We start from the raw sequence: 27,664 nt of genomic DNA, 5'->3' as shown, positions 1-27,664 counted from the left end.
TTTACCAGCTGCAGAGGTGCTCTGGAGTGCCTTGGCTGGCTTTTCTTCCATTTCTTGAGCACATCGCAAATTATTATCCTCTGGGGCTGTCTCCGGTGCAGCTGCTATGAGTGTTCTTGCATTTCTCTTTTGGTGCAAATATTAACATGTTTCTCTTAGGGATGTACCCAGGAGTAGGACTGCTAGTTTGTAGTTGTAATAGAGATTACAATATGCATCTTTGATTTCCTAAAGTCTAATGTTAACTGGCATTTTTGTGTGCTTCTCAGACAACTCAAGGACCCTACACTATTCTGTTTCTACCCCTTTCTCCCAACTATATACCTCTGTAGGCATGCCTACTAAACTCATAGGACATTATTGTGTCATTACAGTGTTCTACAGTAACCATGGGGCATTGGTTTCAGGGCCTCCTTGGACATCCAAAATCCATGGATGCTTGAATTCTGTATAAGTTTGCTTTCTATTTCTACAGTAAAACATCATTACCAACGCTACTTATAAAGAATTTGTACAGGCGTATGATTCCAGGGAATAGGGTCTGTTATGGCAGGGAAACTTGGCAGGAAGCAGCAGGCATAGTGGCTGGAGTGGAAGCTTACAGCTCACATCTTCAACCAGAAGCATGAAACAGAGTATGAATTGGAAATCGCTCAAGTATTTATTACCTATCTATTTCATTTATTAATTTTTTGAGACAAGGTTTCTTTGTGTATTCCCTGCTGCTCTGGAATTCACTCTGAAGACCAGGCTGGCCTCAAACTCACAGAGATCCGTGTGCATCTGTCTCCCGAGTGCTGTGATTAAAGGCGTGTGCTGCCATGTCTGGCTAGCTCAAGTGTTTCAGTTCTCAAAGTCCACTCTCAAAGTCTACGTCCAGTGTCACATCTCATCCAACCAGGCCACAATTTCTAAACCCTCCCCTCTTTATTTTTTAACGATTTATTTATTTATCATGTATACAATGTTCTGCCTGAATGTATGCCTGGACACCAGAAGAGGGCACCAGATCTCATTATAGATGTTTCTGAGTGCAGGCCAATATTAAGATGCCTGCTTTATGACGTGCTAGAGATTGGACTCAGGGCTTTATGCTTGCTGGACAAACATGCTACCAACCAAGCTGCGGTCTATATACTCTTATACTCACGCAGACTTTAAGACATCTCTATATTACTCAGAACACTTAATGCAATGCAATTGCTATGTAAATCTTTGCTATATTGTTTAGCCGATAGCGTAAAGCCTGTGCGCATTTAATACAGAGGCACACTTTGGAAAAAGCTATTTTTCAAGCTGCAGTTGCTTTTAGCTCTTATCAGAAATCTGCACGTGCTGGATGCCAGTAACACACCCTCCTTCGTTTGTCCCCTTGACCATAAGGGTGGCAGCAGCTTCCTGCTGTATTTAATTTCTGGGATGTCATACCATCTGAGCTTCTCTATCACCTGTGTAATAAATTCCTTGTCTAAATTTGCACTTGTTATCCATGCATGATTGGCATATGCATTTAATCCCAGCATTCCAGAGGCAGAAGCAGGCAGATCTCTGTGAGTTCGAGGTCAGCTTGGTTTATATAGCAAGTACCAAACAATCGTGGCTACACGAAGAGATCTGTCTTAGTCCCTTTCCCCTCCAAAAATCAAACAAACAAACATTAAAAAAAACACAAAAAACTCTACACACATTTTTGGGGGCTCTTTTTGGATATGTCTAGAGTGATGTTTCTTTTGTAGAATCTAAAAATAATCTTTCAGTGACTTTCATTTTTTTTTCAAAGTTGGGGCTGGAGAGACGACTCAGATTAAAAGCTCTTACTCCTCTAGCAGAAGACTCAGGTTTAATTCCCAGCACCCACATGGTGGCTCACATCCTCCAGTTCCATGGGCACCAACTCCCTCTTCTGACCTCTGTGGGAACCATACATGGTCATGGTAAGACATGCAAAGACATACATAAAACAAAAATAAGGGGACTCAAGTCATTGCCATGGAGACTAGGATGACTCCGGATGACTCCGGATCTGCTTGGCGTTTGCCCTCGCTCGCCATGGAGAAGACCAAGCTGATCAGGAAGGCCAAGCTGTGACACCAAGGCCACCTGCATGAAAGCCATGACAGAGCAGGGCGCCGATTTGCCCAACGAGGAGCACAACCTGCCTACAAGAACATAGTTGGGGGCCGCAGGTCGTCCAGGAGGGTCATCTTGAGCACTGAGCAGAAGACCGACAATACCTCCGACAAGAAGTTGCAGCTGACCAAGGACTAAAACGGCTTTTGATGAGGCCATAGCAGGGCTTGATACACTGAACGAAGACTCCTACAAAGACAACACCCTCATCATGCAGTTGCTTAGAGACAACTTAACACTGGACATCAGACAGAGCAGGAGAAGAATGTGATGCAGCGGAGGGGGCCGAGAACTAAAGGCATCCAGGGCACCACCTCCATCCCCTCAAGAAAACCTTTTTACATCTCCATTCCTTATTCCACTTGGATTTCCTCTAGCAAGGAAGCTCATTCATGTGTATGGGATCAACTGTTTATAGTCTTTTCACACTGCAGCTTTGGGAAAACTCCATCCCTTGGTTTGTGTTGTCTCCGCCTTCCTGGTGTGCAGTCACTGCTGTAGAAAAGTACCAATAGCTCCATTTCATATAAACAGGAGTAACTTCCAGACACTTGTGTAGAGGACTGACAGCACATTTGGTATTTAAGTAATCTGAACCAGTTCTGCAAGTGCCTGTGTTTTGTATTACTGTGAAGATATGGAAATGTAGTGCATTACAATTTAAAGTGATTGTAATAATAACTTCTTGATTTCTACATTCCTTTTCTGAACCTTGGGGTTTCCTTCAGAAGCAGCTTTTCCATGCTCTTACAACAAATTCCTTTTTTAGTAGGAATCCAGAAGTGTTAGATTGAATGGGAAAGCCCTTAATGCATCTGGGCTTGGGGTCAGAAATTGAAATGTCTCCTGTGTCACATTCTGGAGGTTACTTCTGTCTGTCACAACAGGGAGATTCCTTATGCATTCTTCATTTTCTGCTGTTTAAGTTGACAACTTCCTTCCCAATAAAATTCACTTACACCTGCTGCCTTTGTAGCTCTGGTATTCACTTTACCTTGTGATTGAAGTAACATGTTGCTGCCAGAATACAAGCAATGCTTTGGGCAAATTAAAGTGCATGTCCTTTCTTAATCCACTAGAAACGAGAAATAGAGTACACAGGTCCATGTCTAAACTTTAGTACTTCTCCATGCAGATGTGTGCACATGTGAAGGGGTATTTAGTTTGTCCAGTGATTGTTCTTTAGAGGGTTGGACCACTATATTGTGTGTTTGCTAATCATTGACTGCGGTCCTAAAAAGCCTTGTGAAAATGTTATGCCCTATGTAACAGCAGAGTAACATAAAATAAAACTACATTTTATACCCCCCCCCAAAAAAAACCAAAAATAAGTGATTACAACATTCCAAGTTTTTCTCTTATTCTTAAATCATAACTATCTGCTTTGGTTTGTCGATTTTTAGATGTATTTGTTTATTTATATGTATATGAGTGCTTTATCTGCATGTATACCTGTGTGCCAGAAGAGGGCATCAGATCAGATGGTTTCAAGCCACCATGTGGTTACTGGGAAATAAACTTATGTCCTCTGGAAGAGAAGCTTAGTGCTCTTAACCACTGAGCTATCTCTCTAGCCCTCTGGTTTGTTAATTTTTAATACACTTGTTTTAAATCTTTTCCTAGATTGTTCTATCATTCCTAGTTTCTCTTATGCAAATTATTATATATGTTGTGTTCGATGTCTTTTTTTGTGGTCAGTTTCACAGAGGCCTTTGTAACTGTCACAGTGTGTTCATTTAACACAGAAGCCTGCTCCTTCCATCTGTCTCTGCCTTCCCCTCCCTTTCTCATTTCCTTCCTCTCTGGAAAGTAGTTTGTTGTTTTAAGAAACAAAAATCCAGTCTTCAAGCATAACAGAGTATCATTATCAGTGTCAGGGATTGGTGTTTGCTCATGGGATGGGTCTCCAGTTGGGCCTGTTATTGGTTGGCCATTCCCACAGTCTCTGCTCCATCCCCTGTCCTGCATTTCTTGTAGACAGGATAAATTTTGGGTCGAAAGTTTTGTTGGTGGGTTGGTGTCTCTATTGCTCCACTGGGGTTTCTGCTTGGCTATAGGAAGTGGCCTTTTCATATCTCCAGGGCTGTGAGTCACAGCTAAGGACACCCCCCCCCATTGATTCTTGGTCTCCATCTCTTCCCAGAGATGTCCCCACCCTTATCAGTTACAGATTTCCATTCATTTTCATAGCCATCCAGCCATCTCCCTGGCTCCTCTCCACACCCCAATCTGAAAACCCCAATTCCCTCTCGATCTCCTCTCACACCCAGTTCCCTCCCTCCATCTGGCTTTCACAGCCATTCCATTTCCCTTTCCAAGTGAGACTCAAGCATCCTTGCTTGTGCCCTTCTTCCCGTCCAGCCTCCTTGGGTCTGTGGAGTGTAGAATGGGCATCCTATATTTTGTGACTAATATACACTTATTAGCGAGTACATACCATGCATGTCCTTTTGGAACTGGTTTACCTCACTCAGGATGATACTCTCAAGTTCCATCCACTTGTCTGTAAAATTCATGAATTCTTTGTTTTTAATATCTGAACAGTACTCCATTGTGTAGATGTACCACATTTTCTTTATCCATTCTTTAGTTGAGGGACATCTAGGTTATTTCTGGCTACTGGATACTACAAATAAAGCTGCTATGAACATAGTTGAGCAAGTGTCTTTCTGGGATGGTGGAGCATCTTTTGGGTATATGCCTAGGAGTGGTATAGCTGGGACAGGAGTCTAGCACGGCTGTCCTCTGAGAAGCTCCACCCAGCAGGTGAATCAGATACAAACACCCACTGCCAAACAGTGGATGGAGTTTGGGGATTCTTATGGAAGAATAAGAGAAAGGACTGCAGCCCCTAAAGGGATAGGAACTCTACAGGAAGGCTAACAGAGTCAACTAACCTGAACCCTTGTGGCTCTCAGAGACTTAACCACCAACCAAAAAGCATCCACAGGCTGGACTTGAGCCTCCCCACACATATGTAGCAGATGTGCAGCTTGGCCTTCCTGTGGGTCGGAGCAGGGCTGTCCCAAAAGCTGTTGCCTGTACATGGGATATGTTCTTCTAGCTGAGATGCCTTGTCTGGACTCAGTGGGAGATGAAATGCCAACCTCACAGAGACCTGATGTACTAGGGTGGGGGGATGCCTTGGGAGCCCTCCACCTGCTCAGAGGAGAAGGGCTCGAGAGGATGGGGAAATTGTGGAAGGGGCTGACCATGAAAGGGGCAGTGAGCTGGATGTAAAATGAATTAAGTTAATATATATATATATATATATATATATATATATATATATATATATATATATATATATATATATATATATATATATATAAACAAAGAACCAAACAACCCAGAAATCCCAGCCATTCAATTTCACCAATGAAGACTCAGGAGCCAGACACTGGGGTGAATGAAAACCTGCTAACTCAGAGGAGCAGAGAAAGCACCCAGCTGACCTTCCTACTCCACTGACATCCTAGAAGGAAAAAGCTCCTCCCCTTTCTCCATGCTGTCTTAAATACCCTTCAACTCAGACTCTCCGTTCTGTTGAGTGATGTTTATTCCCTGTCAGCTTAGTTGGTTGCTCCACCTCTTAACGTTGACTTTATTTAGCTCTTAGATTAAAAGGGTATGCTAGGGCTGAGCCATACTACAAATCTACAAATACTTGTTTGCAACACATAGAAAGCTCTTAGATAAAAGGTGTGTACTAGGGCTGGGCCTCACCATAACAAGGCCTTTTTTTTTTTTTTTTTTTTTTTTTTTTTAGTAAATAACACAATGTTAGGGTTCACAGTATGATCAAATATCCTGCAACAGTAGTTTCGTGAATGCTTTATCCCAGGACATCCCTGGACATCACTATGCCCGGGACAACATTTGGTGGCTTAAGGGAACATCACAATTTGGGACCAGGAGATCACAGGAAATGTATTCCTGGTGGTTGCTTTGCAAACATTTGTCTTTTCCTTTGTCACAGGTGGGAAGTTTGTTTCTGGCTAGAGAACAGGAATCTTTCAAGCTGTTATACGTGAATTTAACAGGTGGGACATTAACTCACTGTCTCAGCTTTCCTACTGTGAATCAGAGTGCTGGTTCCTTATTCCTCCATTGGAGTTTCCCCTATGTGCTTGAAATTCTAGACTTCACTATCTGTTGGATCCTCGTCTCTATGGTCTGTAACTTTATCTTTTTTAAACCTATTTTTTAATGATGGTTCTTAAACACTTTCACCTCCTTTTCAGCCCGCCACCCACCAGAGGAAGTGGAAAAGAAATGATAAGGAGATAGTGGACCTGTTTTAAAAGGTTCTTTGGAGCAACTCCCGTCTGTGTTGTCTGGAAATCAGCAGTCCAGTTCACACGTCAGTACAGGAAGCTCGATCCACTTGCAAACTCATGAATACACCAGCAGTCCAGTTCGGTGGAGTCGGGATAGCAGATAGCAAACAGGAATCCGCAGCAGTGGCACTGCCAAGCAGAGACAGCCAGGCCTCTGCCTCAGCACGAGTCAGCAGGAGGGACCTGGAGGGATGGACACCAGGAGAAGGTCTCTGCTGTGCCTCTTAGCAAAGCGAAGGTCAGTGAAGATGCGAGACCAACAAGCATTGCACAGCCAGTTCTATAAGCAAGCCAAGCTCTGCCCCGGTTACTGCTGACTGCTATTTACACCCTCCAAACATCAGGCGTCCTCCAGGGTCCTGCCTCAGCACGTGTGTCTGTCTCAGCTGACAGCACTCTGCCAATCAGCCTGAGTCTGTGGAAGTAGCAAGAAACTGTAGCACACTGCCAGAAGTCTGTGTGTGTGTGTGTGTGTGTAGCTTAACTATGCGACGTAAGGCCAACCAATACCTGTGTGTTGTTAGCAAAGAATCTTCATCGCATGTCCTTTCATGTGCTGGCCTTAGCAGAACATCCTCTCTCCTGTGTCTGCTTCAGCACAATGCTCCTTCACAAGTCTGTCCCCTGTGTCTATTTGAAATAAACCTTCCTTCATGTGTGTGCTCCAGCAAAAACACCTTCCAACACAACTGACCTTCCAAAGAACCCTTAAGTTTCCTCTTCAATGGTTCCGTGCACTGTCTTTCTATAACTAGGAATTTCCTCTTTGTTCCTTTCTAGTTCTTGGTTTTTGTTATGCTTGAAATTTTAAAATGTATTTCTTTTTCTTTTCTTTCTTTCTTTCTTTCTTTCTTTCTTTCTTTTTTTTTTTGAGACACGATTTTACTGTGTAGCCCTGGCTGTCCCGGAACTCATTCTGTAGACCAGGCTGACCTCAAACCCACATATTCACCTGCCCCTGCCTGCTGTGTGCTGGGATTAGAGACAAGAAGCACTAGGCTGGTTTCTGGTTTTGTTTTTGTTGTAGCCCTGGCTGTCCTGGCACTTGCTCTATTGACCAGGCTGGCCTGGCACTCACAGGGATCCACCTGCCTCTTCTCCCAAGTGCTGGGATTAAAGATATGTACACCACTGCCCAGCTTTTGTTGTTTGTTTTAGTTTCTTTTTTAAGGTTTAAAAAGAGACGTATTTATTTATTATATATAAGTACACTGTAGTTGTCTTCAGACACCAGAAGAGGACATCAGATCTCATTACAGATGGTTGTGAACCACCATGTGGTTGCTGGGATTTGAACTCAGGATCTCTGAAAGAGCAGTCAGTGCTCTTAACCACTGAGCCATCTCTCCAGCCCTCTAGTTCCTTAAAAAGAAAAAAGAAAAAGAAAAAAAAAAAAAAACACATCCTGAGTGTCTTCTGAAGCAATATCATTATAGTTTTGAAACAGAACTAAGAACCTTTAACATTACTTTTACCTTGAATCAGCCCAATATTGAACCACAGTGTTCTCTAAAATCTTGTTGCTCATAATATGGGGGTTTGTGGAGGTGTCCTTTTAAAGTAATATTTTGAAAATTCAGATGTTTCTTTTCTTAAAAGTTATTTAATTTAATATTTTTTATTGAAAGGTATGTATATGGGAGTTTTGTCTGCATGTATGAGTATACATATGCATCAGACTCCATGAGACTACAGTTAGAGACAACTGTGAGCCACTGTGGGAACTGAACTCAGGACCTGTGACAGAGTACCTAGTGCTCTTAACCGCTGAGCCGTCTCACCAGCCCCTCAGATGTTTCTTTTCTTAAAAATAACTTTATGTGTCTGGGTGTTTTGCCTGCATATGTACTGGGAACTAAACCCAGGTCCTTGGTAAGAATAATATGGGCTCTTAACCACTGAGCAATCTTTCTATCCCTGGCTTCTAATATTAACACACACACACACACACACACTTGTTTAACCACCTCCCAGATCAGATATAGACCATTCCTAACCTTCCAGAACTTCTTGTGCCCTTTTCCTGTCAGTATCCATTTTCCTGTCTCATTAGAAGTGACAACATCCTCTGATTCTCTGATTTCCATTGCTACTGATTAGCTTCCTGTTTTTGATATTACATACATGGAATTACACGGTATGTGTCTGGCTTCCTTTGTTGGAGGTAATGGTTGTTACCCTTTTCCTTCTGGATGTATAAGCAATCATTTTATGTTAAAGTGTAGCATGCTACTGGATGGTTAGATCACACTTAGTTTATAGGTCTATTTTCTTTTTCTTTATTTTTCTTCACTTCTTTTCTGATGCAGGGTCTATGTAGCTGTGGCTGTCCTGGAACTCACTATGTAGACCATGCTGATCTCAAACTCACAGAGATCCACCTTCCTCTGCCCCTTGAATGCTGGCATTAAGGGTATGCACCAGTATACTTTGCTCCAGATCCGTTTTCTTTTCCTTGTTCAAATTTTATTTTATATTCATTGGTGCTTTGCCTGTATGTATGTCTGTGTGAGGGTGTCAGAATGGATTACAGACAATTGTGAGCTGCCATGTAGATGCTAAGAATTGAACCTGGGTCCTAAGGAAGAATTAGCCGGTGCTCTTAATTGATGAGCTATCTCGCCAGCCCCTAGATCCATTTTCTTACTGATAGACACTTAAAACTATTTTTAGGGCTGACTGGTGGTGGCACATGCCTTTTACCTTAGCACTCAGGAGGCAGAGCCAGGTGGATCTCTGTGAGTTCAAGGCCAGACTAGTCTACAGAGCAAGTTCCAGGACAGCCAGGGCTGTTACACAGAGAAATCTAGTCTCAAAAACCTAAATATTTACACATATATTTATTATCATGTATTATATACATATATAAAAATTCTTTGGGAATTTCATGGGTACATACAATGTACTTTGATCATAATCACATCTCCTTCATCCCCTAAGTCTGCCTGGTTCCACTACACCCCCTTTTCAATATTTGTTTAACCTTAAAAAACAACCCATTGAGTCCAATTTGTGCTGCTTATATACAGATAGGTATATGGGTGCAATCTACTGGATTGTGGTCGACCTACCAGGGGCTACATACTTAAAGAAAACTGACCTTTCCTTTCCCAGAAGTTCATAGTGTCTCGGGAGTGGAGGCTCCTGAAGCCCTTCCCACTCCTGGCTACAATGCTAACTGACTCGAGGTTGTGTAGGCCTTATCATACCCAGAGAACACTGCTTTGCTTTGGTCTTCCTTGACCTTGGGCTCTTAAAATCTTTCAGCCCCTACTGAGATGGACCTTTAACAGAACATTTTGTCATCCAGGTTTATTTATTCCAAGACTCTATGCACATTCTCCGGTATGTCTTTTGAGATGCACGTTCATTCATGTGTCTCAGGAGCAAACCTAGGAGAGTGTTGAGTCATATGAGTGTAGCCTGTATTGGTGCGGCTAGTTTTCCTAGAGTGATTGTGCCAACATGCATTCTCACCTTTACTGCAAAATAGTTTTCATCCACATCTTATTTTTAGGCATTCAGGTGGTTTTGTAGTGCTGTCTGGTGGTTTTAATTTACATTTCCCTGATGGCTAGTGACATTGATCTCAGAGACAGATTGGATTTTTAAGAGTGTTGAGAACATCTCATTGCACACAGTCTTACAATGTAACTTTGATATTTGTCCCACTGAGACAGATTCCATGTTCCCTCTCTGAATTTTGTGATTATGGCAGAATTGACATATTGCTTTTGAGATCAGGTCCTAAAGAGCATTTTTCCCTCCTCCTCCTCTGCTCCCTCCTCTTCCTCCTTCTCCTCTCCTTCTTTCTCTTCTTCCTCTACCACCACCTCCTCCTCCTCTTCTTTGACATCTTCTTGGAGATCTGAGCATCCCCATGAACAGTTAAAGTAACTTGAGATCACCATGCTACAATGAAGTCCATAGTAGGTCATACAAGGAGGACATGCAATAATCAGAATGGTGGCTTATACTTGGAAGAGCTCTGTGAGTTCTAGGCTACCCTGGTCTACCTAGCAAGCTCCAGGACATAGAGAGACCCTGTCTCAGAAAACATGACAAAGCAGAACAAAGGACATGTGGGGAGCTATTTAGCCCAAGTAAGTAGGGAAATAATTCTAGCGATCCCCCAGCTGCCCTGCCTTTCTCAGGCCCATCTCTAAGCACCATTTCATGAAATTAGGGAATAGGTTTAGGCATGACCCAAGACGTGATTGTTTTAAGCTAGTGGATCTCAGCTTGGGGAGGTTATAGCCTCATGGCACATTTTGCCATATCTGGAAACATTATTTTTGGTTGTTATAACTTGGGATGGGGAATGCTGGTAGTGTCTAGTGGATAGAGACTAGGGACGCTGGTAAACATCCCACATGACACAGGACAGACCCACACAACAAAAAATGATCTGGGTCCTAGGGGCTGGAGAGATGGCTCAGTAATTAAGGGCACTGGATGGTCTTAGGGAGAACCTGTGTTCAATTTCAAGCACTCACGTGGCAGCTCAAGAACCTCTGTAACACTTGTTCTAGGGGATCTGACACTGTCACACAGATATGCATGCACTCAAAACACCAGTGTACATAAAATTAAAATAAATTATTTAAAAAGATAAATTATCTGGGTCTCAAATGTCTGTTGTACAAATATTGAGAAAATCTAGTTTAATTCACACAATCCACTAAATTTGTTACGTAGCAACAGTAGGAGGAGCAAATGCACAGAGATGGACTTATGAAAAAATGAAAATAGTTCAAAGACATCTGGGAAAGTCAGGATGCAAGCCAGGGGAAGTAAGCCAGTAAGCAGCACTCCTCCACGGCCTCTGCATCAGCTCCTGCCTCCAGGTTCCTGCCTTGTTTCAGTTCCTGTCCTGACTTCCTTCAATGAAGTGCAGTGATGTGGAAGTGTCAGCCAAGTAAACCCCTTCCTCCCCAGCTTGCTTTGGTCGTGCTGTTTTGTCACAGAAAATTTAAGGCTAGCCTACAAGATGCTGTCTAAAACAAAATAGAACTGTAGGCAAAATGATGCTGATGCTATATGTCTAGAACCAGCGAAATTTACCTGAAGTATGGTAGCACATGGTTTGCAACTTCAGCTACTCACAAAGCTTAGAAAGGAACATTGTGTGTTTGACCCCCCCCCCCATGGTATAGTGAGACCCTGTCTTTAAAAAAAAAAGATGACAGGGTCTCACTATGCGTACCTGGCTGTCCTGGAACTCACTATGCAGAACAGGCTGGCCTTGAACTCCCAGACGCTTTCCTGCCTCTGTCTTCTGAGTGTCAGGATTAAAGGAATGAGCCACCATGCTCAGCTTTGTTCACTTAACAACAACAACAACAACAAAAGAAATTAAAATGAAATTGAATGTAAAAAGACACTTTAGGACTGGTGAGGTGGTTTCAGAGCTTAAGGGCACTGGCTGCTCTTCCAGAGGACCCAGGTTCAGTTCTCAGCATCTGCAGCTCCATGGGCTCTAATGCCCCCTTCGGGTCTGGCACATATGCCCAGGCAAAAACCGCGCATACACACTAAAACAGATAAACCTTTAAATAAGAGAAAAGGGAATTTTAGTTTGGAGAGTATAACCCAACAGAAACAAGTAGCACAGCTTATCATACAGAAGTGTTCCTGTGCTATTATGATGGCTGAAAACTGGAAATAGCTTCAGAATATAAGACAAGAAATGGCTAATTTGGTATATGGTAACAAACTTGTAAGATTTTCTGATACGTTATTAATTCCAAATATTGGCATTGTCTGCTTCATCTGCCTGATAACCTGAGTGTGATTCCTGTGACCCATGTGGTGTAAGGAGAAAACAGATTCTAGCAAGTTGTCTTTTGATACACATGTGCACGCGCGTGCACACACATACACACACACACACACACACACACACAAATAAATATTTGAAAAGCTTTATACTTCTTACAACAGTGTGAAATTAGTATTTGCATTCAAAAGCTTGTAAACTTTCCTTTTGGTTTGGTTTGTAAAGTTTTTTAGCAGAGAAAAAAATCCAAGTTCCTCTTTCTTTTGAATAGGTTTCCTTCATCTCGCAGCCAGTGGAAGAACTTGCCCAATAGGTGGCAGTACAGGATAAGAGCAGATGGAGATCTAGGCGGTGCCTTCGAGCCCTGCTTCTTCACAAACATTCGCCTGAATTCTAATGATTTTGCTAAAACATAGCAAAAGTCGGGCCCTGCATTCAGAGTTTTGGAGTTAGTAAGTGTCTTAGTCTGTTTGTGCTGCTATGACAAAATACCTGAGAGTGGGTAGTAATTCGAAGAGAAGAAAACAAGGCCGAGTAAATGAACTGAGCAAAGGTCAAATGAACTTGCAGAGACTGAAGGAAGCAGCAAGCACAGGGCCTACATGGGTCTGCACCAGGTCCTCTGCCTATATATTATGGCTTCCAGAATTTTTGGAAATTCCTAAGTATGTGACTGAGTGGGTTTGGTGTGTGTGTATGTGTGTGTGTGTGTGTGTGTGTGTGTGTGTGTGTGTGTGATGTGTGGTAATGCATGTTGGAGGTCAGAAGACAACTCTGTGGAATTGATTCTCTTCTCCCACCTTTACGTAGGTTCTGGAGATCAAGCAACTCAGGTTGCTAGCAAGTGCTTTTGTCACTTTCCCTGCCACCCCCATTCTCTATTTGACACAGGATCTTGAACTCATGGTCTCCTTGCCTCAGCCTCCCAAGTGGTGAGATTATAGGAGCCCACCACCATACCTGGCCTTAATGTGCATTTTCCAGGGAGCATGTTCAAATCCTAACAGTAGGTTTTTGGTTGGACCAGTTTCCCAGGTGAAACTGATGTCATGATGTGGGGGCACCCTTGAGAGGGCACTCCGTGGAGAACATAAATTGTCTCTTTTTGCTCATTGTGCCACCGTACTGCCGTGCACACCCCAAGTTTGTTTGCTTGTTTGAGACAAGCGTCTTTCTACATAGCCCTGGCTATCCTGGAACTCCCTATATAGACCAGGCTGGCCTCCAACCCAGAGATCTCCCTGCCTCTGCCTCATGAGTGCTGGGATTAAAGGCACAAACCACCATGTCTGACATACTGCTCTGGTTGGTTCTTTGTGTCAACTTGACACAGTTAGAACTATTGGGATTCTATAAACCCCACCCCTCACTTACCTGGCAATAGTCAGGTATGCTCTGCCCCAGTAACCTGTCACTATAAAAGGGCCTGCTTGCTCCCTCCTCTCTCTCTGGTGCTCTTGCTCTCTTGCTCTCCCTCCCCAATTTCTGCCCCTCCTTTCCCCCTTCCCTCCCCCCTCTCTCCACGTGCTCATGGCTGCCCTCTGCTCCTCTACTTCTATCCTCTCTCTCTGCCTCTACTACCCTCTTAACTCCTCCCATGACCTGAATAAACTATTTTGTACTATACCGTTGTGTGTCTGGTCCCTCAGGGGGAAGGGATTCCCAACATGGGCCCCCCAGAGGCATCTCCCTTGTCCCCAGGCCTTGCCGCACCTCCATGGGCCATAACCCTCCCCCCATCATCTTTTTCCTAACATTGGTGCCAAAACCCAGGGCGTCATCTTTTTCTTTTTTATGTACACACCATTGGTGCCCCGTGTGAGGAGATTAGATTTCCTCACGACCGGATATCTCTTTTTCCTTTCAAGAACCATCAGAGAGGAAGGAGCCTCAGTTGAGGAAATGCCTTCTTGAGGTCTGGCTGTTAGGAATTTTCTCAGTTATTGATCAATGAGGGAGGGCCCAGCCCATTGTGGGTGGAGCCATCCCTGGGCTGGTGGTCCTGGGTTCTATAAGAAAGCAGGCTGAGCAAGCCAGGGGAAGCAAGCCAGTAAGTGACATCCCTCCATGGCCTCTGCATCAGCTCCTGCTTCCAGGTTCCTGCTCTGTTTAAGTTCCTACCCTAACTTCCTTCAGTGATGAACAGCATGTGGAAGTGTAATCCAGATAAACCCTTTCCTCCCCAAACTTGCTTTTTGGTCACGGTGTTTAGTTACAGCGCTAGAAACCCTGAGACACATACACATCCCATTTTGATAGAGGAGCTAGAACAGTCATGAAGAGACCGGGTCACTGTTATGGTTCGAATATGAGCTGTTCCTTCAAAGCCTCAGGTTTGAACACTTGTTCCTCAGTTGATGGCACTGTTTTGGAAAGCTATGGGCACTTTAGAGGTAGGACCCAGCTTGCAGGGTCATTAGAGGTATGACTTTGAAGGTTATAATCTTTCCTGGTTCTGCCCTGTGCTCTTGGCGACCTGGTCCTGGCCGTGAAAACAGCTTCTGCACAGGCTTTTGGAATCTGTTGTAGTGGTTTGACTAAGAGTCCCCCTCCCCCCCTCAGGTTCTTGTCTTAGAATACTTTGTTACCAGTTGAGGGCACTGTTTGCTGGAGGTTTAGGAGATGGCATGTTACTGGAGACCCTTTGCAAGTAAAGATCTTCTCTACTTTTAGTTTGCTTCCTCTGCTTCGTTCTTTTATTTAAAAAAGATTTATTTATTGTGTATGAATACACTGTAGCTGTTGATATGTTTATAAAAACATAAAGAGGATAGATATGTTCTATGGGAGTTTGGGGGAAGGGAATGGAGAGAGAAGGGACAAAGGGGGAAGAGGGTAAGAGAGCAAGAGAGTGAGGAGGGGGCAAGCAGCCCCTTTTATAGTGTCAGGCACACCTGGCTGTTGCCAGGTAACAGTGGGGCAGAGCTTAGACAGAATGCTAACAGCTGTCCTCAGATATGCCAGAAGAAGGCATTGGATGCCATTATAGATGGTTGTGAGCCACCATATGGTTGCTGGAAATTGAACTCAGGGCCTCTGGAAGAGCAGACAGTGCTCTTAACCTCTGAGCCATCTCTCCAGCCCCCTGCTTCATTCTTGAGGTTCAAATTGCAAGCTCTCAGCATTCAGTTCCTGTCACCACGCCTGCTTTTTGCCTTATCTTTCCACCATGATGGACTCCTAACATTCAGAACCCTAAGTCCAAATAAACTGTTTCCTACATAAGGTGCTTTATTTGAGAGTCATGGTGTTGAGTCCACGGAGAGGCAGGCAACAGCGGGATTGGCTGCTAGGGGCGTCAGTGCTCTCGGGTGTTCACGATGAGCTTACCCCTCAATCCCAAGCCTTTTCTCAGTGGACTGACAGGAAAGCCAGTGATGGTGAAACTTAAGTGGGGCATGGAGTACAAGGGCTACCTGGTCTCTGTTGATGGCTACATGAACATGCAGCTTGCAAATGCCGAAGAATACATAGATGGGGTGTTGTCTGGACATCTGAGTGAAGTTTTAATAAGGTGTGTAATAATGTCCTCTACATCAGAGACGTTGAAGAGGAGGAAGAAGATGGGGAAATGAGATGGGGGATTTTATATATATATATATACATATAAATTATAGATAAATTTCTATACAATAAAAATTTGGGGGTTTCCTCCCTCAAAAGAATCATGGTGTTTTATCACAGCCACAGAAAAGTAACTAAAACACCCCTCCTCACCACAATAGACTGACATTTCTTGTAAACGATGAGCCTAAATAACCCTTTCTCTTCTGTCAGATATTTTGGTCATAGCAACACAAAAATCAGTAACACAGATACTCTATAGACATGTTTCTTCTGGCAACTTGATCTTCCATATTCTCTTCCAGTTGAAGGAAGCAAATGAACAAGATGGAGGAGAGCTCCTCTTTTCTACCACTCCCTGGAGGCACCCACAGGCCTCACAGCGAGGCCACCACTGGGGAACGAGGCTAATTACTTGTATCCTGCAGTCTTTGTTCCTTTGCTGTATACTTCTTTTACTGCAAACATCTGGGTCTACCTTCCCCTCCTTTTAGGGAGCACATGGATTTTCTGGGAACCGGGGGAAGCCTTTAGTAAACACAGGTACATTTCAGCACTTTGTTTTCTCTCTGTCCTCGCAAATGTTCCACTCTTCCTCTTCTACCTACATTCTCCCAGCTCACCTTGCCCTTGTTTCCACTGAACAAAGGTGAATGACGTGTATGGACCTCCAGGAAGAGCACGTAGTACTTGTGTGCTAAATTCCATTCCTTCTCAAGAACCAGGTTGTGGCTATCTTCCTCTTTCTCCTGAATCACTGCTGTGCTCCTGTTTATTGGACCATTCCTGTCAGCACATGGGTGTGTTGCTACTGCTTCTATGTTTAACAGTACGATCCTTCCTTTTGTTCACCATCTCCGATTTTTCTGTTTTTATTCTTCAATGAACCCTGATTAGATTTTGCCCTGATTCTTCTGTCACAACTGCCCTAAACTACAGAAGACTGTCACATATCTCTCACAGCCCATCCATACATCCGGCAGCACATCTTGGCTCCATCTTATCTTCAAGCTATAAACAGACTTTGACTTCTTACCGGGACATTCCTCTCTTCCTGTGACCGTTGCTGCCCTTATCCAAGCCACTATCCCCTCTCCTGGATCTCTGAAATAAACCTCACCCCTCCAAATTGTCTTTGCTTTTGTTCTTGACTACCTGTAGTTCATTCTCTTAAAATTTCCTTTACTTTTATTTGTGTGCACATATATGTGTGCATCTGTGGGAGAATGTGTTAGCCACAGTACATGTGTGGAGGCCAGAGAACAACGTCCCAGTTCTAGGGATTGAATTCAGGTTATTCGTCTTGGTGGCAAGTGCCTTTATTCACAAAGCCATCTTGAAAGCTCCTGAAGACCCTTTTCCATATAGTGGCCAATAATTTTGTAAAAATATAAGTCAAATAAGTCATGCCATTTTAAAAATTCAAACTCTTCCCCGTTTCATTCAGAATAACACTTTAGTCCTTAAGATCAGTACTAGGGGGCTGGAGAGATGGCTCAGCGGTTAAGAGCACTGGCTGCTCTTCCAGAGGTCCTGAGTTCAATTCCCAGCAACCACATGGTGGCTCACAACCATCTGTAATGGGATCTTATGCCCTCTTCTGGTGTGTCTGAAGACAGCTACAGTGTACTCACATACATAAAATAAATAAATAAATCTAAAAAAAAAAAAGATCAGTTCTAGGGAGGCTGAGTTCCAGGCAGTAAGACCCTACAAACAAGCAGACACACCCCTATAAGGGCTGCTGCTCAGTGGTGCAGTGCTTGCTTGTCCAGTATAGGCAAAGCCTTGAGTTTTAGCTTCAGATTCAGTTGGGGACACATATCAGAATGAAGTAAAGCCCTGCACAGCTGCCCCCTGGAGTGTTATCTTAGCAAGGTGCCTGGCATGTTTTAATCTCAAGGGCTGCTTTCTGCTGGGATCTCCCCTTCATGTGTTTATGTGCCTCTTGCTTGGTTTTGGAGAACTGTTTTCTGCAAACAGCACCTTTTCAGCCAACTTGGAGCACAATCACTCCAAAGGCTTGAGGACCAAGATGCTCAGAAGAAGGGATTCTGCTGCAGTGTCTTCAGATTTCAGCAGCAAGTTGGGAGAGAATGTCCAGCCTGCCTCGCTCCAGGTTTCAGGCTAGCACTGCCCCATGCACATCACTTAAGTCCTTCTCTCTTCTCTTTCACCCATCCCAGTCCATCACCTCTCCTCCTCCCTTCCTCTTTCCTTCCTCTGCCTCTCCATTGGTGGTATCTCTCTGAAAACAAACAAACAAATAAACAAACAAACCTTAGGTAACTCAGATGTGGCTGATCTGGAAGTGTAATGCAGTTGGTGTGTTTGACAGAAAACAGACGTTACTGAAAGTGTTTTATTCTAGATATGATGAAATATTATAGAATATTCTAGATATGATGGAATATTAAAGATGTGGCAGTAGCCCTAAGGTCAGTGGGCTATGGAGATTACTCAGTGGTTAATTCATCCCACATGCAAGCAGGCAAATAAGAATTTAGTCTTCTAGAACCCGTGAGGATGCTGGCTGACTGTAGCAAGTCACCTGCAACATCATGTAATTGTAGCCTCAGAAGGGGGCGGCAGGGCAGCTCCAGAGCACACTGCCTAGGAATAGTAGCCATATCTGTGAGTTCTGGGTTTGACTGGTAGACCCTGACTCGATGAAGAAGGTGGAAGGGCCACCGATGATGACCCCTGACATCACCTAGACTTCCATAGCTATGCCCACCCATGTATTTACACTCACTCCTGTGTCTACACACATGCAAACACTACACACACAGGTAAACAAAAAAAAAGTAAAGGAACCTCCCCTAAAGACTCAGATAATTATCAGTATCTGGAGTGTCCAGGAGGTACCTTGTGTAAAGATGTGGTCCAGGGCTACTTGTTAAGCCCATCTGTGTGTAGGGAGGTTTGCTTTTAGCGAATACCCTGGGCTGCTGGCTGCAAACCCAAGTCACGAATAAAGTCTAAAATAAAAGTAGGCCTATGTTGACCCCAATGTCCATACGTTGTGACATCTATCTACCTTTCTGTTTACAGTCTTGGGGATATCAGTGTTTTGAGTGTGTGTGTGTGTGTGTGTGTGTGTGTGTGTGAGTGTGTGAGTGTGTGTGTGATCTCATATCTCCTAAAGACAACAGGGAGGTTTAACTCTGTCACACATCCTTGAAAACCTTTTAGATTGTCTTCTCTGACTCTTAGACACAAGACTGCCTGCTCTACCTCAGCCTTTGAGGCCTGGGTCCTGGAACCTGTCCTAGGAGCTTTGAGGGAATGGAGAAAGGACAGACACATAAACACTTGTGCAATGAAGCTGGGGTCAGGCCGGGTTCTTTAGCTGCTAAGGCTACCTGGAATCTCAGCCTGTTTATTAGATACAGCACATTGTAGGGAGCGGTTTTACGACCGCTCCCGCTAAGATGGCACCGACATCCGGCTTGCACTGTGGTAAACAAATGTACTACGCGTGTGCAATACTGCTCTTGGCGCCAGGCGGCGCTATGCTAATTTGGTGATCCCCGCTCCGCCAATCCCTGAGGGACAAATCATCCTTCCCCCTTGGAGATAAACTGAGAGAGCGCTCAGCGCTCCGGGTTCCCGTACTCAGCATCATGGTGTTCCTGAATAAAGGCTGTTGAGAAGAATCCGGAGTGTCGTGTCTTCCTTGCCGGTCGAGTTGGACGCGACAGCACATGGGGAGAGTTAATGAATCTTGGTAGGGTGTCTTGGCAGGAGCAGTCTCGGGCTCCAGACATGGCCAGGAGAAAACCAGGGTTGCTAGTCTTTGTATCATTGGTCAATGTTCATAAATCCTCATACTTGGACCTCCCCAAAAGACTTGCCATCCCTCTCAAACCTGGTTATATAGGCAACCGTTTTGCCAATTTACCATAGGCCAGTTGGTCTCTGAGTCCTCAACATGCTGTGCTTATGTCAAAATATACATTTGCTCAGGACTTCACCCACTCCAGGTTTCCCTACACTGCCCCATTTTCAGGATTTCCTCCAATAAAACTTAGGGGGCTGAAGCAGTAATGGGTTCAGGGCCACCTGCATACAAAGACTTTGGCAAAAACAAAACAAAACAAAACAAAGAGAAGACTTAATTTTTCTGAAACATTGCATATTTGTTTATACCACATTGATTTCTGCCCTTTTTGTTCTAGAATTACCTTTCCTGAGGTGGCTGGAGGTAACTGGATAATAGAGTCTAAAGCCCCTATTTGTCCTTTGACAAAACACTGTGTTGTATATAGGTGTGTGTGTGTGTGTTCTTCCCTCTCTTTGCTTTGACATTTTTTGTTCTCCCATGGATGTCTTAGTCTTTCTAGCTATCACAGAGTAGTTATCATCCATTTAGAGTCCACTGTGGGTGCCATTGAGATGGCTCAGTGGGTAGAGGTGCTTGCCTCTAAGCCTGACAACCAGAGTTCAATCACTGGGACCCACATGGTGGAAGGCGAGCACTGACTCCCAAAAATAGTTTGTTTTCTGACCTCTATACATTTGCGCACACAGCCTAGGGGCTGAGAGATTGCTCTGCACATCCTTAGTACAAGAAGAAAAATAAACAGCCCCCAAACCCCACAATTGACACAATTCACCCATTTGAAGAGCACAATCCAATGTTTAGTTTGCAAATTCCAGGACAGTCAGGGCTACACAGAGAAATCCCATCTTGAAAATCCAAACCAACCAACCAACCAACCAACCAACCAACCAACCAAAAAAAAAACAGTATTATTATGCATGTGCATGGAATGATGTGAGTGTGTGTGCATTGCATGTATATGTGCCTTTATCTGCTGAGCCATCTCACCAGCCTGTCAGTATGTTTTAAATTTAAATCACAAAGTATGCTTCCCTAAACTAAGCCATATTGCCATTGTTGGCTCCTGGAGGTAATTTTTACGTAATAAAAATGCATGCAGTGCATATTTATATATATTTATTTTTATAAAGGATCTCATCACGTGGTTCTGGCTGGAGTTCAGCACATAGCTTGCATTAACTTGCATTCCTCCCTCCACAGGCTCTGCTTTGATCACAGGCATGTTACGCCATGCCCAGCTGCAGTGGATATTTTTAAAATCCATTCATGTGTGTCTGAGTGTGTCACCCTCAGGAACAATGTCTTTTTGAAGACAGTACCTCACTGCCCTGTGGAGCTCAGCAGTTAGACTGGCCAGCGAGGCTCATGGTCTATCTCTGCCTCTTCAGCACTGGGGTTACAAGTGTGATAGAATGCCCAGAAGGTTTTTTGTTATTTTTTAAATATTTATTTCATGTATGTGAGTACACTGAAGCTGTCTTCAGACACACCGGAAAAGGGCATTAGATCTCATTACAGATGGTTGTGAGCCACCATGTGGTTGCTGGGAATTGAACTCAGGACCTCTGGAAGAGCAGTCAGTGCTTTTAATTGCTGAGCCATTTCTGTAGCCCCAGTTTTTTTTTTTTTTTTTTTTTTAAATATGGCTTCTGAGGGCCTATGGACTTACCTGCCCCTCATTCACTTGCAGTATAGTTTTAAAAGGGCAACCCTATAAGCTAAATTACCTGCAATTTCTAGAAAATCAAGTGATTAATATCCTTTTAAGGAAGCGTGTTTCAGAGGCACTTTCAAAACAAATGTGTGAGAGAATATGTCTGTCCCTCATGCATCTTGGCAAATGTCCGTGGCATCCTCCCTGTACCCCCACCATTCCACCTTGACTCACTCGTAAGCTGTTATCCAGGTTCACAGAAGCAGTATTCCATCCACTGCCCTCCACCCTCATGCTGTTTGAGCAGCGGCCTCCTTTAGGTGGCCTTGACCTAGGCTCCCAGAACTCATTCAGTCTGCAGATGGCACTCCCGGAAAGCTAGTGAGAGTTTCCTGCAGGGAATGCCCAGAGTCTCTTGACTAATTCTAGGAAGAGGAAAGAAAGGCTGGAACTCCAGCCAGCAAATGGAAGCCACAGTTCCTGTCTTTGGACCCCGGGAGCGAAGACAAGAAAACAGTCACTAAGTGCTTGTGACTGGAGCAGTTCCCCAGTAGTCAGCATTAATCAGGGTAAACGTTAGAGTGGAATAATGTGGAATTCAATAGAAATGTACTTTACATCCACCGGGAGCCAGATGACTTCATCATAGCTGATGTTATTACAATGGATACAAAGGAATTAATGATTCACCAGTTCGTTCCTTTCCTCCCTTCCCCCAGCACCTTTTCTTCAGCTTTAACAAACTGGTCTGGAGCCAACTGCGACATCAGTTTAGTAATGACTTTAAGCACCATTTCTGCTGCTATCATGGCAATTTAAATTGTCACTTTCTATTAAAAGGTCTACCTCAGAATGGTTTTAAGTGAAAGCGTTCCACACTGACAGTGCAATTAAACAAGAAAAAAAATTCCTTTCTTAGGATGTCATTGCAAACACATTTTAAATAAGGGTTCAGCAGCGCCTTGCTAATTTAAACTACAGTATTGCTTTCTATTAAAGAATAGAAACTGAGTTGAGATCTCTCCTCATTTTCCTACTATGTGACACTTTGAATTGGCACCATGTCCCAGTCAAAGTCCTGATGTGCCTATGGGGTACCTGAATCTAAAATGTATCTCTCCTGAGGCAGGCATTAGACAGAAATGGTTTTCCCGATGTGAAGAGGGCAGGCGTCACCTTGTTCGGGCCTTTGCTTTTAAAATTGCCCTTTTCTGATCCAGCACACCCTCTCCCATCTGCTCTCACTGCTAATCAGTGAGAAGTCTGGGTTGCAAGGTGGACTGCTGGGCTAAAGTGATAACTCTTGGATTTTTTTTTTTTAAAGGACAATTAGAAGGTTTAGCGTGGAAGAGAATTCTGAGTTAGAGGTATGAGAGTCTTTCTGTCTTCTCCCTCTCTCCCCTAAGTTTTGATCTTTAGAAGACTTGTCCATTTCCCCAACCTCTTTTTCAATTGAGCCAAGGAAAGATACTCCAGACGCTTTAGTCTTTGAATGCATTTTAACACATAAATGGAAACAGAGCCCAAATGTTGAATGAGCCAGTACAAAATAACACGTTTTGCCCACCTCATTTGTCTTCTGGACTCCTGTAGCCCCAATAGTCCATAATTCCTAGGCATTTGGCTTAGATAGATTCCAGCTATCAGAGAGAATAACACAATTACATTCTTAGGTGTTGGTGCCTTAAATTAGAAGCTGAGGAATATTTGAACAGCAGGAATGGCGGGCATTTTATTTTAATGGTCTTGAAGTGTTTCCAGTCTTTCTGACAGAACTTTATGTCATGAGCAATAGCCCTGCTCTCAAGCACATTAGGCCAGAAGTAAACGAGGCATAACACTTAAGTTGCTTCTGTTACGTTCTCAATTGGTATCGTTATTGCTCTGAAGGACACTGAGAGATAGCATCTTGAGAAAAGTGTCCCGATGATGGGTATCGAGACGCAATTTTTTATGTCTACACAATTACATTTCTCACTCCGCCATATTCTACACTTGACTGCCAGGAAAAAAAAAGATGATCGATGTAAACCCAGTCCTCACGAGAATAATACATAAGCTGCTGGAATCGAAACTCATTTTATTTTACAAATTAGGCAAACTTTCTTGCAGTTCCATTCTCATTTTCTTTTTTTCTGTTAACATAACAGGCATTTGTATTTAACCTGAGGGCAGGTGAAAACAGAAAAAAAATGGCCTGTTGATTTGGGGACTGATGGGGGTCAGGAAAGGGTCACCTCAAAAGAAGTATTACCTCTTCAAAGGCAGAGGTGGAGGGGAGAAGAGAGGCCACAGAAACTTTCTTTGCAATGAAGAACATGGAAAATGGAGAAATCAATAAAAATGTGGAGCAGGGCATATGAAAAAGTATGTACAAGGGACTAAGGACAGCTTTTGCCTTTGCTTTTGTTAGTTGGCTCCAACAGGAGTCTCTTCTGTTGCATTGGATAGTGGGAAGGGAGGTGTTGCAGGGACTTCAGAGGAGTCCTTGCTTGACCTTCTTAAACTTCTTGGTGGCCATCAGCATCCGAATCTCTCACTCTCCTTAGCTTGTAGCTGCAGCCCTCTAACTGTGGCTTCTGTGTGTACATGGCCTGTGGTGTGTGTGGGTGTGTGTGTGTGTGTGTGTGTGTGTGTGTGTGCCAGCACATGGAGGACCCCTCTTCTCTTTTCCATTTTTCCAGTGCTGGGGACCTTTTGTGTGTCAGGAAAGCAAACACTCTGCTAGTGAACTGCATTCCCAGCCCCAGGCTATAGGATTCTTCCCTTCTCTTCCCTTCCTCCTCTCCCCTCTTTCTCTTTCCTCCTTCTCTTCCCTTCCCCATTCTTTTTTTCCTTTCTCCCTCCCCTCTGTCCCATGCCACCATGTTCATGTGGCATGGGCTGTACCTCTGAAGACTTGCTAGGTAGGAGCCATTTCTAAACTACTTGCCTATGCTTCCTGACATGGAGACACAATAGCAATGTGACTCTGGAACCCAGAGCTTCTTTGCTGAGTCTCTACATGTGTTCTAAAGTTCCTTTTCCCAAGGACTGAGGAAACTAAACAGCAAGCTGGTGAAATGAAAATTGACTTTTTGGGCTGGAGAGATGGCTCAGTAGTTAAGAACACTGACTGTTCTTCTAGAGGTCCTGAGTTCAATTCCCAGCAACCACATGGTGGCTCACAACCATCTGTAATGGGATCTGATGCCCTCTTCTGGTGTGTATGAAGACAGCTACACTGTACTTACATACATAAAATAAATACATGGTTATGAGTCACCATGTGGTTGCTGGGATTTGAACTCAGGACCTCTGGAAGAGCAGTCAGTGCTCTTAACCGCTGAGCCATCACTTCGGCTTGTCCTTCAGCATTCTATGTCAGTGAGTCTGACTTCTCTAGAGCCCTCATAGTGGATTGGAATCCCTCGTGCTGGATTTGAATGCTAACATCCCAGTTTATAATAAAAAAAACAAACTATATAGAGCTGATTAAGAGGCAGAAACAAAGATTTTGAAAATACATATTATTTTACATGTATGGGTGTTTTCCTTGCATGTATGTTTGTGCACTGGTGTGAGTGAGTGTGTGTGTGTGTGTATCTGGTGTCCTCAGAGGTCTGAACTGGATATTGGATCTCCTGGGATTGGAGTCACAGGCAATTGTGAGCCACCATGTAGGTGCTGGTAATTGAACTCAGGTCTTCTGGAAGAGTAGCCAGTGCTGTTAACCACTGAGCCATCTCTCCAGTCCCTAAAGTCAGAATACTAACCACTATACACATTTTTTCCCATCTACTTTTTTCTGAACATGCTCATTGTTGTAACTTACATGACATCATTCTACAAAAACTTAAAACCTCATACCTATAATTCAATCACTTTTTAAAATTAAAAATATATGGATGGCCCTTTTCTACAGAGTCAAACACCTGTGGGCAGATGATGTTTCACAAAGTTGAGCATAAAGACATGGAAACAAGCTGCTTTCAAACATTTTAATCATCTAAATTTGCTATATTAAGCAATAGAATGAGATTGATCAGGTAACAAAAAAACCTCCTGGTGGCTGAGTTATTTGGTTTGAAAAGGAAACAACTTCAAACAACCCATTAAGCTTTCAGGACTAATAAATATATGCTTCCTCCTCCTCCTCCTCCTCCTCCTCCTCCTCTTTTGAGACACGGTCTCAGTTTGTAGCTTGGCTGCTCTGGAACTCATTATGTAGAGTAGGCTGGTCTTGAACTCACGAAGATCCTCTTTTCTGCTTCTCAGGACTCTAGGATCTGAGGCATGCACTACCATATCCAGAAAAATGTGCTTATTCTTAATGCAATTCTCCTTTTAGAAATAATGCATCATGCTTTGATGCTTAAATTATACCTATTCTTTCCTTAAACAAACCCAAATACTTTTCCTTTTCTCTTCTTTATCTCCTATAGGACCAAGAATTCATGTTTCAGCTCCAGGCCTGAGGCATCCTGAGAATGCTACAGAGATGTAACAGCTCAGAATTATGACGCATGCACGCATGTGTGCTTGTGTGTGTGGTGTGGTGTGGTGTGGTGTGGTGTGGTGTGTGTGTGTGTGTGTGTGTGTGTGTGTGTGTGTGTGTGTGTGTGTGTTGGGGGGACAACAAGAGGGTAGAAAACTGATCTATAGAGAAGGAAATAGCTGAACAGAGGACAGAGTATATAAGTCTCTACTATACAGTAAGGAATTCTTGTTTGGGGTAAGTTAGCTCAAGTTAATTTCTGATTCTTGTACTTGTGACTGGATTAGAAAATCAACATTCATTTTGAGAGTGAAATGGGGATGATTATAATTGTCAGCAGCAGCTCACAGACACAGTGGATGAATGAGGGAAAACCTAGTCAACCCTGGTCACTCAGAAAGTACTCAAATTTATCCTCCCGCTCCATCCCTGCTCCTTCATTTAGTGATAGCAATACTTGTCAGCTAGAGAGGTAGCTCAGCTGACCTCTCTCTAGTAGTCCATGGCCGTAAAGAGACACCACAACTAAGACAGCTCTTATGAAGGATAGCATTTAACTGGGGGCTGGCTTAGCGGTTCAAAGCCTTAGTCTATTATTATCACGTCGAAGAGCATGGTGGCAGGCTGGAGAAGTGGCGAGAGCTTTACATCCTGTTCCTCAGGCAGCAGGAAGGGGAGACACAAACACAGAGACAAACGGAGACAGAGACTGGGCAAGACAACACACTCGCTCCATGCCTACGCCACCAATGCTATGCCTCCTAATTCTTCACAGACAGCTTCTCAGCTGGGGTCTCAGCACGTAAATATGAGAGCGAGTTGATGCCAATCTCATCCAAACCACCACGGCTTCCAATGAAACATCAGATAGTTCATGTTTTACTATAGTGTGTCAGGTATGTCCTTAGTGGCTATTTGTCCAACTGTAAATAAGGTGAAATTTCAAATCTAGTGGAGGAAGACAGAATATAAAGAAGTGAAGGTTCTGGCCATGTAAGGTACCAGAGAGAGGGTATTTCAGGCTGAGGGAGCAGCCCTGAGTGAGGCAGCTTGCTCAAGACAGGGACAGCCAGCCAGGCCCTGGAAGAGGCAGAAAGAGAGGTATGAGCAACTCATGGTTTTGATATAAGCCACAACAGCCAGGGAGGCCTTTTGAGGTCATGGTTAGCAGTTGGAATTTTATTACACAGGAGACGAGAAACTATTGAAAGGCATTTAAGAGAAAAGTGGTCCATAATCCACTTCTTTAGAGGGCCCTCCAGCACATCTGGAACCTCAGCCTTAAGGAGGCAGAGGTCACGAGAATGAAGTTTACTCAGTGAGAACCTATTTTGAGCAAAACAAAGGACACAAAAAAGTAAAGAAATCGAACTGGTTCAAATGCAGCAAGGACTGAAGTGAGGTCAATGTAGGTGAGAGGCAATGGCCATATTAAGGTGGGATGCAAAAAGAGCATAGACTAGGTAGAATGCCTTGGGTGTAGGGAGAAGCTGGAGGGAATGCCAGCTCTGAGTTACAGATTGGATGGATAAACAGTGGGGACGCAAGAGCCTAGCTGCGTGGTGTCAGGGTAGAAAATAATCAAAGATGTGGCCATTGTTTTGAAGCTGGGCTATTGGGAGTTTCCATTTAAGGCTATATTTTCTATGGGGCTGAGGTGAGACAGGCAGGACCATAATTTATTTAAACAGATGAAGATGTACTGGTTTAAGAAGTTAATGCTTTGGGCTAATCTGACCTACCTTTGGTGGACTTTGGTCTTGAAGAGATGGTGTGGGCTGAACACGAGGTTTACATCTCCAGAGGGTAGGTGGAGAGACTTGGAGTTCGGAAGGAAGAGGAAAGGAGGGAAGGGTGGGGGAGGGGGGAGAGG

The 27,664-nt window shown here is 43.7% G+C and overlaps 1 pseudogene across 1 annotated transcript; it reads left to right on the top strand.

The window, feature by feature from the left end:
* Nucleotides 1–15,569: 15,569 nt before the first annotated feature.
* LOC308414888 (small nuclear ribonucleoprotein F-like) lies at nucleotides 15,570–15,859 on the top strand (annotated as a pseudogene). The gene has a single exon. The product of its transcript is annotated as a small nuclear ribonucleoprotein F-like (transcript).
* Nucleotides 15,860–27,664: the final 11,805 nt, after the last annotated feature.

This window comes from Micromys minutus (genome assembly GCF_963924665.1).
Source record: "Micromys minutus genome assembly, chromosome: X".
NCBI classification, from domain to species: Eukaryota; Metazoa; Chordata; class Mammalia; order Rodentia; family Muridae; genus Micromys; species Micromys minutus.
The sequence above is the reverse complement of the archived record's forward strand: the minus strand, read 5'-3'. Positions and strand labels throughout refer to the sequence as shown.